The sequence below is a fragment of the Prosopis cineraria genome, unplaced genomic scaffold (assembly GCF_029017545.1).
Source record: "Prosopis cineraria cultivar Desert tree isolate PC_DT_omini unplaced genomic scaffold, ASM2901754v1 PC5, whole genome shotgun sequence".
Classification (NCBI taxonomy): domain Eukaryota; kingdom Viridiplantae; phylum Streptophyta; class Magnoliopsida; order Fabales; family Fabaceae; genus Prosopis; species Prosopis cineraria.
The window spans coordinates 1,004,607-1,018,018 of record NW_026555336.1 but is presented as its reverse complement, the minus strand read 5'-3'; positions in this window follow the sequence as shown (position 1 = coordinate 1,018,018).

The following is a 13,412-nucleotide window of genomic DNA, read 5'->3' as shown; positions in this document are numbered from 1 at the left end:
CATTTTTACAATATAAATTGCTAAATATTTGATTTGTTTCAGGGGGGAATCAAAATGCAAATTATACATAAAAATTTCCTTCAAAAATGCAATTGCCATTGGTATTGTTTACAATTTTACTGAAGATACTTTACATACAATTCCATTATACTCTAGTACATTATGAGTTTCTGTGGACATTTGTACTAATGATAATGCCAAGTTACCAGTACCTCTAAATGAGGATATTGTATTGGTTAAAGATGCTAAGGGCACTTTTGTTGCATGGCCTCTATATCTCATTGAATCATTTAATAAGGTAATTATATTTCACACTTTCTTATAGTATTTTAATGTAATATAATTATATGACTTAATTTTTTTTTACAAATTCAATCAAAATAAAAAAAATAAGAACATAATTGAAGTGCATGGTAATATTTTCAAGGAATCCAAGTCCATGCATAAACAAAAAGTGCATCTCATGGAGATTCAAAAATAAAAAAGCTTAATAATTGTCGTGAAGCTATTCAGTCTCTTTTGCCAAAACTTATTGCTAATGGCCAAACAATTGAAATAAAATTTAAAGAAGAAATCTATTGTGAAGATAGCTAGGAATATCTTGATAGAAATACTATAGTAAAAATACTTAATCTAGAATGGGCGAGTGCTTTTGCTATTAACACTTGGATAAGGTACTTGTTTCATAACATCTTTTAATATTGGTTATTTTATTTCCTGTTGTGATTGATTTTCATACAATTTTTTGCTATTTATCAAAGTACTTGTACATTTCTTTTTTGAAAGACATGAAGAAAGAGAATAGAATAGATTTTCATTTATTAGTCCTCATGATATTAGTCATGGGTTGGTGTTGAATGCATCTGAATAAGTAAATTTTGTAAAAGAAATATTCACAGAAAGGTAGAAGTTGAAGAAAGTATGTTATTTTTAATGCCTTACAATATAGGGTAAGTATTTTATAAGTTATTTTTTTTTAATTTCTCGACGTGTTAGATACCTCAATTTTATATTAAGACATAATCAAAGTTTAATTTTTTTAGAAAATATTGGATTTTAATTGTTATCAATCCTGTGACTGTTCCTTTACCTTTAATTTATTTTCTCGATCCTCTATCTAAAGGCATGCCAAAAGATTGGCCTAATATGTTGAGTTATTCAATAAGTAAGTATTTATATTTATAAGAATCATTTTACATATTCATATATGTATTTGAATCAATTATTAATAATTATTTTTCTATTTTGATAGGGCATTGAATAGTTTTTGACGTCACAAAGAACTTTCCTTTTCCAGAACTAAAGACTTCTCAAAGAGTTATCAATGGATAAAAATTATGGTATATTTAATTTATATATGAAAGATTTTATTAAATTGTTACTTTTTCATAATTTTTAGTGCCCTTTTCAACCAAATGATAATGATTGTGGGTACTACATTATGAAATTTATGAAGGATGTGATCATTCATGAACTTTTATCCCATTTGAGGTATAAAAATTTATCTAATTTTGTTTAATTTTATTTGGGTTTGATAATTTTTAGTTATATATAACTTCTTGTTTTAATATTTTGTAGTACTATGAGGACATAAAGTGCTTAGTGATGAGCACATTTATGATTTAATTGAAGAGTGGTGATCATTTAAATTGAATTTAAGACATCAAAACTTTAGTACATAATTGTTGAATATTTTGTAAGATTTAAGGCTAGTAGTGTGTTCAACTAATTTTCCTAACTTAGAGATATTAATGTAGTTATAAACTACTTTGTTGTATTGCAAATATATGTTGTGTAACTTTTCATTGTATAGTTGGATTGTTTGCAAATTGTTGGATTAATTGTATATAATTTGAACCTGTTCTGGAAAAAAATTTGAGTTTACAATATTTTATAAAATTTATTTTTTTAAAAAATACCAAATAGGTGGCGTTTGTTTGTGGAAGAAATGTTGCCTATGTGTATACTTTTTGTAAAATATCAAATAGCTAGCGTTTATAACAAGAACAAACACCACTATGTTAACCATTTCCAAAACAAAATACCGAAGAGGTGGTGTTTCTTTACCACAAAAAACGTCACCTATGTTCAATTACATAAAAATAAAAAAGCAATAACAAAGGTGGCGTTTATGCATTTTATAAATGCTACCTTTGTTAAATTTTTTATTTTTTAAAAATTTGCACAGCAATGACATTTTTACTATTTGTAAACCCCGCTTCTGTAAAAAATAAAGATGGCATTTCAACATGGTTTAAATGTCACCTTCTTTGTTTCTTTAAAAAAATAAAATCAAAGAGGTGGCGTTTGTATAAAGAAATGCCCTTGCCCTTTTATCAGTTTTTTCACATTTTAATAATTAATGAAACCCCATCTAATACCTATTATAGCATTAGATTTTATGGTGTTTGATAAATGTCATGGAACTAAAATTTTAAACATCACCTATATCCATTTCTGTAGTAGTGATTGTTTATAATAAACAACACTTATCACAATTTGCTTCAAATTAGCAAAGGAAGAAGATGAAGAGGTGGTTGGTGCAGTGTTTAGGGACTAGAGGCAATTATATCATTTTATAATAGAATTTAATTTCATATAGAGCCTTTAGGCATGAAGAATTAATTTAAATTCTATTGGGCCTTAGTTGTGATTTTTTTGATTTTGAGAGCCTATTCTCCCTTAGAAAAATTAGTGTGTAGGTCCTTTTAATTAGCTTTCTTTAATTTTAAATTAGATTCTTGTGGTTTATTTTATTTTAATGAAACTCTTATAGTTTAATTGATTAAATATGTTAGACCCTAAAGACTAAAATTATTAATGAATGATTGACTTTTTTAAAATAGAAATTATTTTAAAAATTATAAAAAAAATTTCTTAATACTTTTAGCAAAAAAAATTCTCTAATACAATATTTATATTTTTATTATTTTTTTATGAAAATTGGATAAAATTTATTTAAAAATATGGCTTAATTATATAAGTTTTGAGTTATAAAAATTATGTAATTAATTCTAAAATTATATAATAATTTATTAAACATATAAAAGTTTTTAATTTCTTTTTTTAAAGGTAAAATTAAAGTATTTTTGTGAAAAAAATTAAAGTATTTTAACAACATAGGACTAATATATTTAGTAAATTAAATTATAAGAGTTTGATTTAAATAAAATAAATTACTAAGACCTAATTCAAAATCGAGTAAAATTATAAGGATGTCTTGTAGATTAATTTACCTTGTAATTTTTACAAACCTAAACCACTTGCATATTTTATTTTTATTTCATCGCTTTGTGTGCTTGAAAGGTTATTATCATCTCCCACCTAGACTAATCCAAACCTTTACTATGTGGTACCGTTATTATCAATGATGGCTTCATAGGTACCTTAGTGATACCTTTGACATATTTATTTAACGTGATTGCATATTGTAGAACTCGAACTTGAGGCTTCAGGATAAGCTAATTCAACTTTTGTATAAGGTTTCTTTGATACTAGTGGATAGATTTAAATGTAAGTCTTATGGCATCATTTATTGAATATAACAGCGTAATGTAAGGCAATATTAGATTCTTGATTATATATTATTCTATATAGTTAGGGTGGTTATAACCAATTTAGTTATAATTATTTTATTTTTTGTTATTATTTTATTCTCTGATGGATCTTGATGGATCTTTTTCCTTTATATAAATATATCTCATAGTAGAATTAATAAGACAAGTCACTATTTTTGCAAATTGTATTATGGTATCAGAGCCAATTCATTATTTTCCCCCTCTGCTTTATTTGATGCTTCTAAAACCTCATGGCACCTGAACCCATCATTCCGCCTTCTACCATTACAAGTACTTTGAAAGTTTCTATACTTACTGAAGGAATTGCTTAGTCCTCATCTTCTCTGCCTCTCTACTGTTCACTTAGGATCAATATAATAGGCTTCTCACTCTTGTACAAACCCCTATACTTGCTACTTCATCAACTCCTTCAGCACAAGTTAATCTTGTAATTGCCTCTCCTTCCACTCCTTCTCTCAATGTGTCTTTAACACCAGGTATATCTCACTTACTTTCCTCTGAACTCCTTTTGTTTGCCTAGGTCATTGATAGTGGCACAATTGACCATATATGTTCTTCTATTGATCATTTCTCTAAGTTAGTTTCTATTTCTCCTATTTAGTTCAATTACTTAATGATTCTATTATTCTAGTTCATCATTTTGGAATTGTTTATCTTTCTTATTATTTTTATCTTAATAATATTTTTTTATTCCTCAAATTGGTTATCATTTCATTTTTGTTTCTAGGCTTAGTTTTTACCTTCACTGTTTCTTAATCTTTAATGCCACTCATTGTTTCATTCAAGCCCTTAGACTCTTAGAAGATGATTGGTATACTGAGGTTTAGAACAGTCTCTATATTCTTTAAGATCATGCAAGTAGGTTCTCACCTTCTTTAGTTTTTCCTATTAGTTTACATTCTAAATCTGTACCTTTTTTTGATTTATGGCATCTTAGGTTATGACATGCCTTCTCTACTGCTATTAGTATTCTAGGTTAGAAATCATCTTCAATCACTTGTAAACCTACTTTATATAAAAGTTGTGATGTTTGTTATTTTGCCAAACAAAGAAAATTACCATTTTCTATTTGTGTTTCTCACACTACTTGTCTTATTGAATTTCAACTTGTTAATATCTAGGGTCCATTTAATATCGCTTTTGTTTATGGCCATCATTATTTTTTGGTTGTTGTCAATGATTACTTTTACTTTAGTTAGGTCATTTTGATGAAATTAAAATCTAAAACTAGAATTCATTTAGAGCAGGTCATTCTATTTTTGGAAAATTAATTTTCTTTTGCTATAAAAATTATTCACCAAGACAATGGTCTTAAATTCTTAATGCATCTTTCTTTGATTCAAAAGGCATTCTTCATCAAACCACTTGTGTTGAAACACTTGAATAAAGCAATGTTGTAGAAAGTGAACACCATCATATTCTTGATGTTGCTTGAGTTTTATTGTTTCAAAATCATTTGCCTTTAGCTTATTGGTCTTATTGTATTTTACATGTTGTTCACATCATTAATCAACTTCTTACCCTTGTTTTGCAATAGTAAACATCTTACGAACTTCTCTATAATAATGCATTCCCTAATTTTTCTAATTTTTGTGTCTTTATTTCTCTTTGTTTTGCTTCAACTTTTGTTTATCATCACACTAATTAAATTTGATCATCAAGCTAGGAAATGCATTTTTCTTGGTTTTCACCTTAGCATTAAAGGTTTTGTATGTCTTGACTTGTATTGTCACAATATTTTCATTAGTCGGCATGTCATTTTCTATGAAACTAAATTTACTTTTTCTACTAATTTTTCTTTGTCATAATCTACAACTTCCCTTGATTATCCTAATCTTTTTATCATTCAACTCTCCTACCTCTATAGATCATTCTTTTACTAATGTCCCTTCTTCATTGCCTTTATGACACTCTTCTCGATCCTATAACCCTCCTTCTTACTTTCATGATTATCATTGTTCACTCCTTACCTTAACACAATCTTCTTTCGTTAGTCCAAGTGTCTGTTATCCCTTATCTTCTATCCTTTCTTATAATCATCTTTCTTGTTTCTATAAACATTTTATTCTCTCTATTTCTACTTCCTTTAAGGTTAAGATATATAATCAGACCGTGAAATATCTCAAATAGAGGGAAGTTATGTGGGCTAAAATTTTTGCTCTTAAGCAAAATAATAGATGGATCCTGACTACACTCCCTACAGGAAAACATCCCTTTAGTTGTAAATAGGTGTTTAAAAAGAAGTTTAAGGCTAATGGTTCTCTTTACAAGTATAAAGCCCGTTTAGTCACTCACGCTTATACATAAACTAAGGGGATTGATTACTTTGATACTTTTTCACCTATACCTAAACTAACCATAGTTCATTTAGTTTTGACATTGGCAATTGCCAAATCTTAGCTCTTGGAGTAGTTAGATGTCTTATCATAGCAAGCATGTCTCCGTGTACATATCTGGACTCTGGGGTGCCAATGCCACAATATTTTATTAATTTATAATAAGGTTAAAGCAATGTTTTCAGAAAAAGAGTAAAAGGAACACTACTCGTGACATCCCTACTATAAGAGCAGCAGAGCACTCAGAAAATGGAAAAGAAAGAACCCTCACACGCCGTCACAGCGGGTGGCGACGTTAAGCTCTCGCACAGAAAAAGAGGACAAATACTCTATCGAGGGCACATGTTTCACATACAAACATTATATTAAAATAATATAATTTTATTAAAATTTTTTAAATTTTTTTATCATTAATAAATTTATATAAATAATTAAATTATTCTTAATAAAATAAAATAATTCATAAGTTTTGTTTAAATAATTATAACTTTTCTTTTTATATTGATAATAATACAATAGTAAAATAAGAAACTTAATATGTGAAGTTGTGAATTACTGTTGCATTATTGTGAATATAAGAAAAAAAATTATAATTATTTAAATAAAACTTGTGAATTATTTTATTTTTAATAAAATTAATTTGGTCATTTAGATAAATTAACTAATGACAAAAAAGTCTCTAAGGAATTCAGTGAAATTATGGCATTTTAAATGACCAAATTATCATTTATATATTTCAGAGAAATTTTATTATCATTTTTTCTAAAAATAAAACTAAATATTACATGTTTATTAGAAGTTAGTAAGCATCACGACACAACAGAATATCAAATGATTTAATACAAACACCCATAACATATACTTCTATGCTAATTTAGATTTTTCTAAAATGAATATTTATTCAAATTAAGACATATAAAAAAATGAAAATGATTTGTCAAAAAAGGTGTCCCAAAAAAAATGAAAATGAAGGTATTATTTTGATGTAGAGTTAAAATTGGAACAAAATGCAGAAATTAAATTCGTTTTCACATTCTCAAAGTGTCTAAAAAGTGAAGGGTTTTTCTTAAGCTTAAAATTGGAACGGAGTGAGAAAAAAATTGAGCAATCTAGTTTTCACAAAATTGCTCCAGTTCACAGCTTCTTAATGATTTCTGATCTAACTACTAGTTCAGAGTGGCTCAATCCGATTTAAAAGCTAAAATGATTTTGTAGTTCAAATCGAGCTGAAATAAAAACTAGCTAGTGGTCCAACAAATCGGACAATTTAGTTCGATCTGATTTTTGAAATCATTAGATTAAGGCATATTTTTATCTCTGAATTTTTTTTTAAAAAGCACTGAACACTTTATAATAATAAGTAGGGAAATTTTCCTATAAACCATTTTTTGAGGAGCAAAAAACCCTTTCTATTAGTCAGCTATTAACTTTTTCATTTTTTGCTAACATGGCATGTATATGGGCCCATGTGTAATGACAAGTAGAATTCTGAATATGTCTTTTGATATTAATTTATCCCTAAACTCTTTCTAAGAGTACTGGATACCCTACATTTTTTTTTAAAAGCATTGGACATCTTAAAATATTGTTAAAAATAAAAAATTATCAAATATTTTAATATTAAATGATTTAAATATAATTATTATAAATATTCATCCTAAATTTATAACTTATCTTTTAAATACTAACCGTTCAAACTAATTTTTCATAAATTTATAGATAATTTATAACTTTTTATATATGAATTCTATTTTAATATTGATTAAGTTCTTTAAAATTTTTAAGTCTTCTAAATTTTTTGTTAATAAACTAACAATATTCCTAAAAAATACTGCACCACCCAAATTTATTTTTTAATATTTCAACATTTTGCAACTTTGTATTAAAAATAAAGAGAATAAACCTCTAATTAATGGTCTTCTTGATCTACCATGTTTTTTTATTTCACCTCTAATAATGCAGCATATAGAGAGTATTAAATTTGGGTGGTACAATTTTAAAATAAGATTGTTAGTTGATCTAAAAAAATAACAAAGAAATACCTAAAAAAATTAATAAACTTAATCAATATTAAAATTATGATTGATATATAAAAAATTATAAGTCTTTTATAATTTTTTAAAAAAAAACTAGTTTGAGATGTTTAAAAAATAATTTATAAATTTTACATGAATATTTATAAATAATAATAAAATATTCTTAAATAATTATTTAATTATTGTCTATGACAAATTTGGTTAAAATTTAAGAATAAAATAGAGTAAAAACTCTTTGTATGTAAGGGTTAAATTATATAAAAAGTTAGAGAAAAAAATTCTAAAAAAATAATATTTCACTCATGATTTTGTTTTATATAATATAATGATGGCTATTTTTTTTTCATCTTCTTAAAAATGAAAAGTATAGTTCACCCAAAAGTTAGTAAAAATTTTAAACTAATCGGGAAAGTGATTTCAAGCTAGTAGTTTAATTGTAATTGAATTGAGATCAACTTAATCATAATTAAAAAATATAATTTAATTAAAATATATAAAATATTTATATATGATCATGATAAGAGAAATATTTAAACAACTAAAACATTAATTTACAATTAAAAGAATATTTATGTATAAATTATACATAATACAATAAAACAATAATAGAGCTACTTAAGTACAAAGTTGATAAGTTTTTATTTTTTATTTAATTCTTTTAAATTTAAAATAATATTTTATGCTTAACAAAATTATTTAAAAATTCAAATTAGTTTAAAAAATAAAAAATATTTTAAAAAAATTTTGGGTATTCAGGCTAGCCCGGATAAGCCCGAAGCCCCAAGGTATTAGAGTTGAGCTTAGCTATGTGGGATTTTTATAAGGGGTAGGATACTTCAAACCCAATCCAAATAAGCCTGACCCGAATTGAGCCCGACTCAAATAAGCCCGGCCTGTCTGAATTACCAACTCTAGTCAGAATCCTACCTGTCACTATACGTAAGCCTAGGTTAGAATCCATTGGTCCAAATGGATTAATGGAGTTTTTTAACCTTCCTATACCTAGATTATAAGTTTTTCTAAGGTTTTAAGTTTAAGTTTAGGGTTTTGGATGAACCCTAGACATTTTGATGATTTTAGGTTGTTAAATAATATATTAGTGAATATCTAAGCTGTTAGGAGCTAAATGAAAGTAATGGGAGTTAATGAACTCATTGAATATGATGTTGAGCTTGTAGTTATGAAATTTGGTTATAAAAGTATGATTATTAGTGATATGTGTTGATATTAATTATAGACTAACCTCATAAAGCTCTAGAGAGCCTCAAAGGTTTGAGGTAATCAGGAGAATCTATTTCATGTTATTGCTTGATAAATTAATTATAAGTGTTTATAGCCAGTCCTAAGCCCAAGTAAAGGAAGAGGGTTGTATTAGGCCATCAACAGTCAATGTAAAACTTTGTTGAATCTATCATGAACATGAATATGTTATAATGCTAATGCTAGGTCATTGCCTATAAGTAACATGCTGCATGGCTCAAGTGCAGTGATAAGTAAGTTAGAGCTGCTGCATCGATGCCTAGATGTAGTGTTAAATGAGCAAGGGCTACCACATTATTCTGGACGTGCACGGTTAAAGAAGTTAGTCCATGAGAATAAGATTAGATTTGGTACTTGAAATGTTGGGACATTGAATTGTAAATTTGTAGAGGTTATAGGGGTTATAATTGAAAGAAAAATCAATATCCTATGCCTACAAAAAATAAAATGGTGTGGAGAATAAGCTAAGGATATTTAAGGTTTCAAACTTTGGTGTACAGGAAAAGTAAGCACACGCAATGGAGTAGGCATTATTATTGATAAAGAATGGAAGAAGAACATTGTAGAAGTTAGCAGAATTGGAGACATAATTATTTCCTTAAAAATGATAGTTAGACATGAGATTATTAATATTGTTAGCTCTTATGTGCCTCAAATTGGGACAGAAGCTAGTCTTAAGGAATTATTTTGGGAGGACTTAAAGGGGTTGATTCAACACATACCATAAAGTGAAAAGATTTTTATTGGAGGAGACTTTAATAGGCATATTGAGAGGGAGGTTGGTCAGTATATGAGGATGCATGGTGGTTTTAGTTTTGGAGGGCTAAACAATGAAGGACAAACTCTTCTTGATTTCTCATTGGCGTATGATTTTAAAATTGCCAACACTTATTTGAAGAAGAGAGATGAGCATCTTATCACTTACAAAAGTGGAGCCTCAAGGTCACAAATTAATTTTCTTTTAGTTAAGAATACGGATAGAAGACTCTATAAAAATTGCAAGGTGATTTCCAAGGATGGTGTAACGACACAACATAGGGTTCCTGTCCTTGATGTGTGTATTATGAGTAAAACTCAAAAACATCAACAAGTAATAGCACCAATGATTAGGTGGTGGTAATTAAAAGGTAAAAAGCAGAATATTTTCAAGCAGAATCTTTTAGACAAAGAAATTTGAGAATCTCAGGGAAGTGCCAACAGCTTGTGGGAGGATATGACTAAAAAGATAAGAGAAGTTGCAAAAGTAGTTTTGGGAGAATCAAAAGGTTTTGGGCCGAGAGATAAGGAGTCTTGGTGGTGGAATAATAGTGTACAAGATAAAATTAAATATAAGAAGAACTGTTTTAAAGTCTTACATTTGTATAACAATGAGAAAAATTAGGAAAGGTACCATATGGCTAAGAAGGAAACTAAGAGAGCTATGAGTGAAGCTCGTTTTAAAGCTTTTGAATAATTTTATAAGAGTCTTGAGATAAAGGAAGGAGAATGAAACATTTGTAAGATTGCTAAAAGTAAGGAAAGAAAACCAAAAGATCTAGAATGGGTAAGGTGTATAAAGGATGAAGAGGGAAGAATTTTAGTTATAAATGATGAAATTAAAAATAGATGAGAGACTTACTTTTTCAAACTTTTCAGTGTTAGAGAGGGCTCATCTAGTAACTTAGACGATTTAGTAACTTGTGAAGGAGAACAAAATTTATCATTCTATCAAATAATACGTGATAAAGAGGTAAAGCAAGCTCTTAAGAAAATGACAAATGGTAAACCCAACAGACCTGGTTGTATATCTATTGAAGTATGGAAATGTTTAGGTAAAGAAGGGGTGAGATGGTTAACTAAGTTATTTAATGTGATTTTATGGTCCAAGAAAATGCATGACAACTGGAGGAGAAGCACATTAATTTTTATTTATAAAAATAAAGGGGATATTCAAAATTGTACTAACTATAGGGTGATTAAACTCTGAGCCATATAATAAAATTGTGTGAGAAAGTAATTGAGCATAGGTTGAGATTGGAGACAAGTATTTCTGAGAATCAGTTTAGTTTTATGCTAGGTAGATCGACTATAGAGGTGATTTATCTATTAACGGGATTAATGAAAAAGTATCATTGCAAAGATAAAGATTTACACATGGTTTTTATTAATTTGAAAAAAATTTATGACAGTAAACTAAGAGAAGTGCTTTAGAAAGCCTTGGAAAAGAAGAGAGTATGGATTGCTTATATTAAAGTTATACAAGATATGTATGAGGGGGTAAAAACTAATATCTAGTGGTCAAATAAAGAAATTTTTTATAAAGATTGGACTACATTAGGGATCATCTTTAAGCTCTTATCTATTTAACTTAGTCCTAAATATTTTGGCAGAACATATTCAAGGGGAAATTCTAAAATGTATACTCTTCACAGATGATATAGTTTTTATAGCAGAGATAAGAGAAGAGATTAATTGTAAACTTGAGTTATGGAGGAGGACATTGGAGTCAAAAAGTTTTCATCTGAGTAGGGGTAAGACGGAATATTTATATTGTAAATTTGATAAGAGACTAGTTGATAGTAATTTAAAAGTAAAATTGGGAGATCAAATTATACCTCAAGTGAAAAAGTTTAGATATTTAGGAGCCACTATTGAAAATGATGGCAAAATTAGTGGAGATATTTTACATATGATTCAAGGTAGGTGGTTGTTAACATCTAGAAGTTCATGTTATTTCATCACATTTTTCTTAGATCTTAATCTATTTTGGTTTAATTGTATATGTTTTTATTGCCCAAATTAGGAAAATGTGCATTTTGTTTTCAGCTTGTGTTTGGCTTTAATTTGGTATTTTTAACCTAATTTCATGTTATTTTGATTGAAGTTTTGATTAGAAGAATTTCTAGAGTTTTGTGGATGTTTTTGGAAGGATTTTGGATGAAGAAATCAAGAGCAAAATTAATGATTTTTATTAGCTATAAAAACAATGCAAAACTGCCAAAGTCGTCCCAAAGTCGTGACTTTCGTTCACGACTTTCGCTACTGTCAGAAAAATGATGCATTTCATTTATCAGAAATTAGTTGGTTAGGATACATATAAGCTGAGAGCTCGACCCAGAATGTATTCTTCAGACTTTTAGACACTTTTGGAGCTTGGTTGTGCTAGGGTTTGGGTATTGGAAGAGTTGGGATCAAAAGATTGAAGCTTTGAAGACATTTGGAGCTCATTTTCTTCGGTTTTTCTATTCCTCTTCCCTTTCCTCTCTTGTAATCTGAAATGGTTCCACTTATTTTATATATTTGTAGCTTATGGATGATTATGAGTAGCTAAACCCTTTGTTCTAGGATTATTTGGAACCCTTGTATGGATTAACACTATATTTCTCCTCTTTTTTGTGATTAATGATATATATGTATTTATTTTACTCTTTCCTTAATGCTTCTACTTGATTGGCCACCATTTAGATGTTGGGTTCACTTAATTAATGCTTGAGAGGGCTAGGTTGAGTGTAGAACTTGGGTAAAATTTTGTAAGAACTTGATATTTGCATATTGAATGGATGGTTTTGCTAGTAAGATAGAGATATATTTACTAGCCTTGCATAGCCACATTAGGGTTGGTGTTTAAAATTGAGTTTTATTAATTATAACAAGAGATTAGGTAATTAATTTAATTAAACACTTGTTCTTGACTTGAGAGAGCTTGTCCAAGTATTTTTAGAACCCTAGGTTAGCACTTATTTTCATTAAAAGCATTTATGAGAGGAGGTAATTTTGGTGTTATGAAATACAAGGGGGACAATTAATCCTAGGTCCTAAATTGTGTTGGAAGTTTGTGAATCACTCACTTTTCTTTATTTTCTAGAGTTAATTTCATTTGCAAAATCATTTTCACCTAACTTTGTGTAGTTTAACTTGATCAAATTTACTTAGTCTTTTGCTTGATCATTGTTTTTGAACAAATCCTCGAGGGAACGATACTTTACTTTCATTATATTACTTGATATGATCCGTACACTTACGATGAGCAATAATTTTTTGGCGCCGTTGCCGGGCAATTTGCTTTTAAAAATATTGTAGTCAACCTTAAACTAGTGATATTAGATTTCGCTTGAGCTTTGTAGATATTAGTTTTAGATTTTTTATTTTGTCTTTGTTTAGTGTTTTCATTTTAGTTTAATACTTCTTTGGTTGTTTTCTTCTTTAGGTACCCATTTGGCATA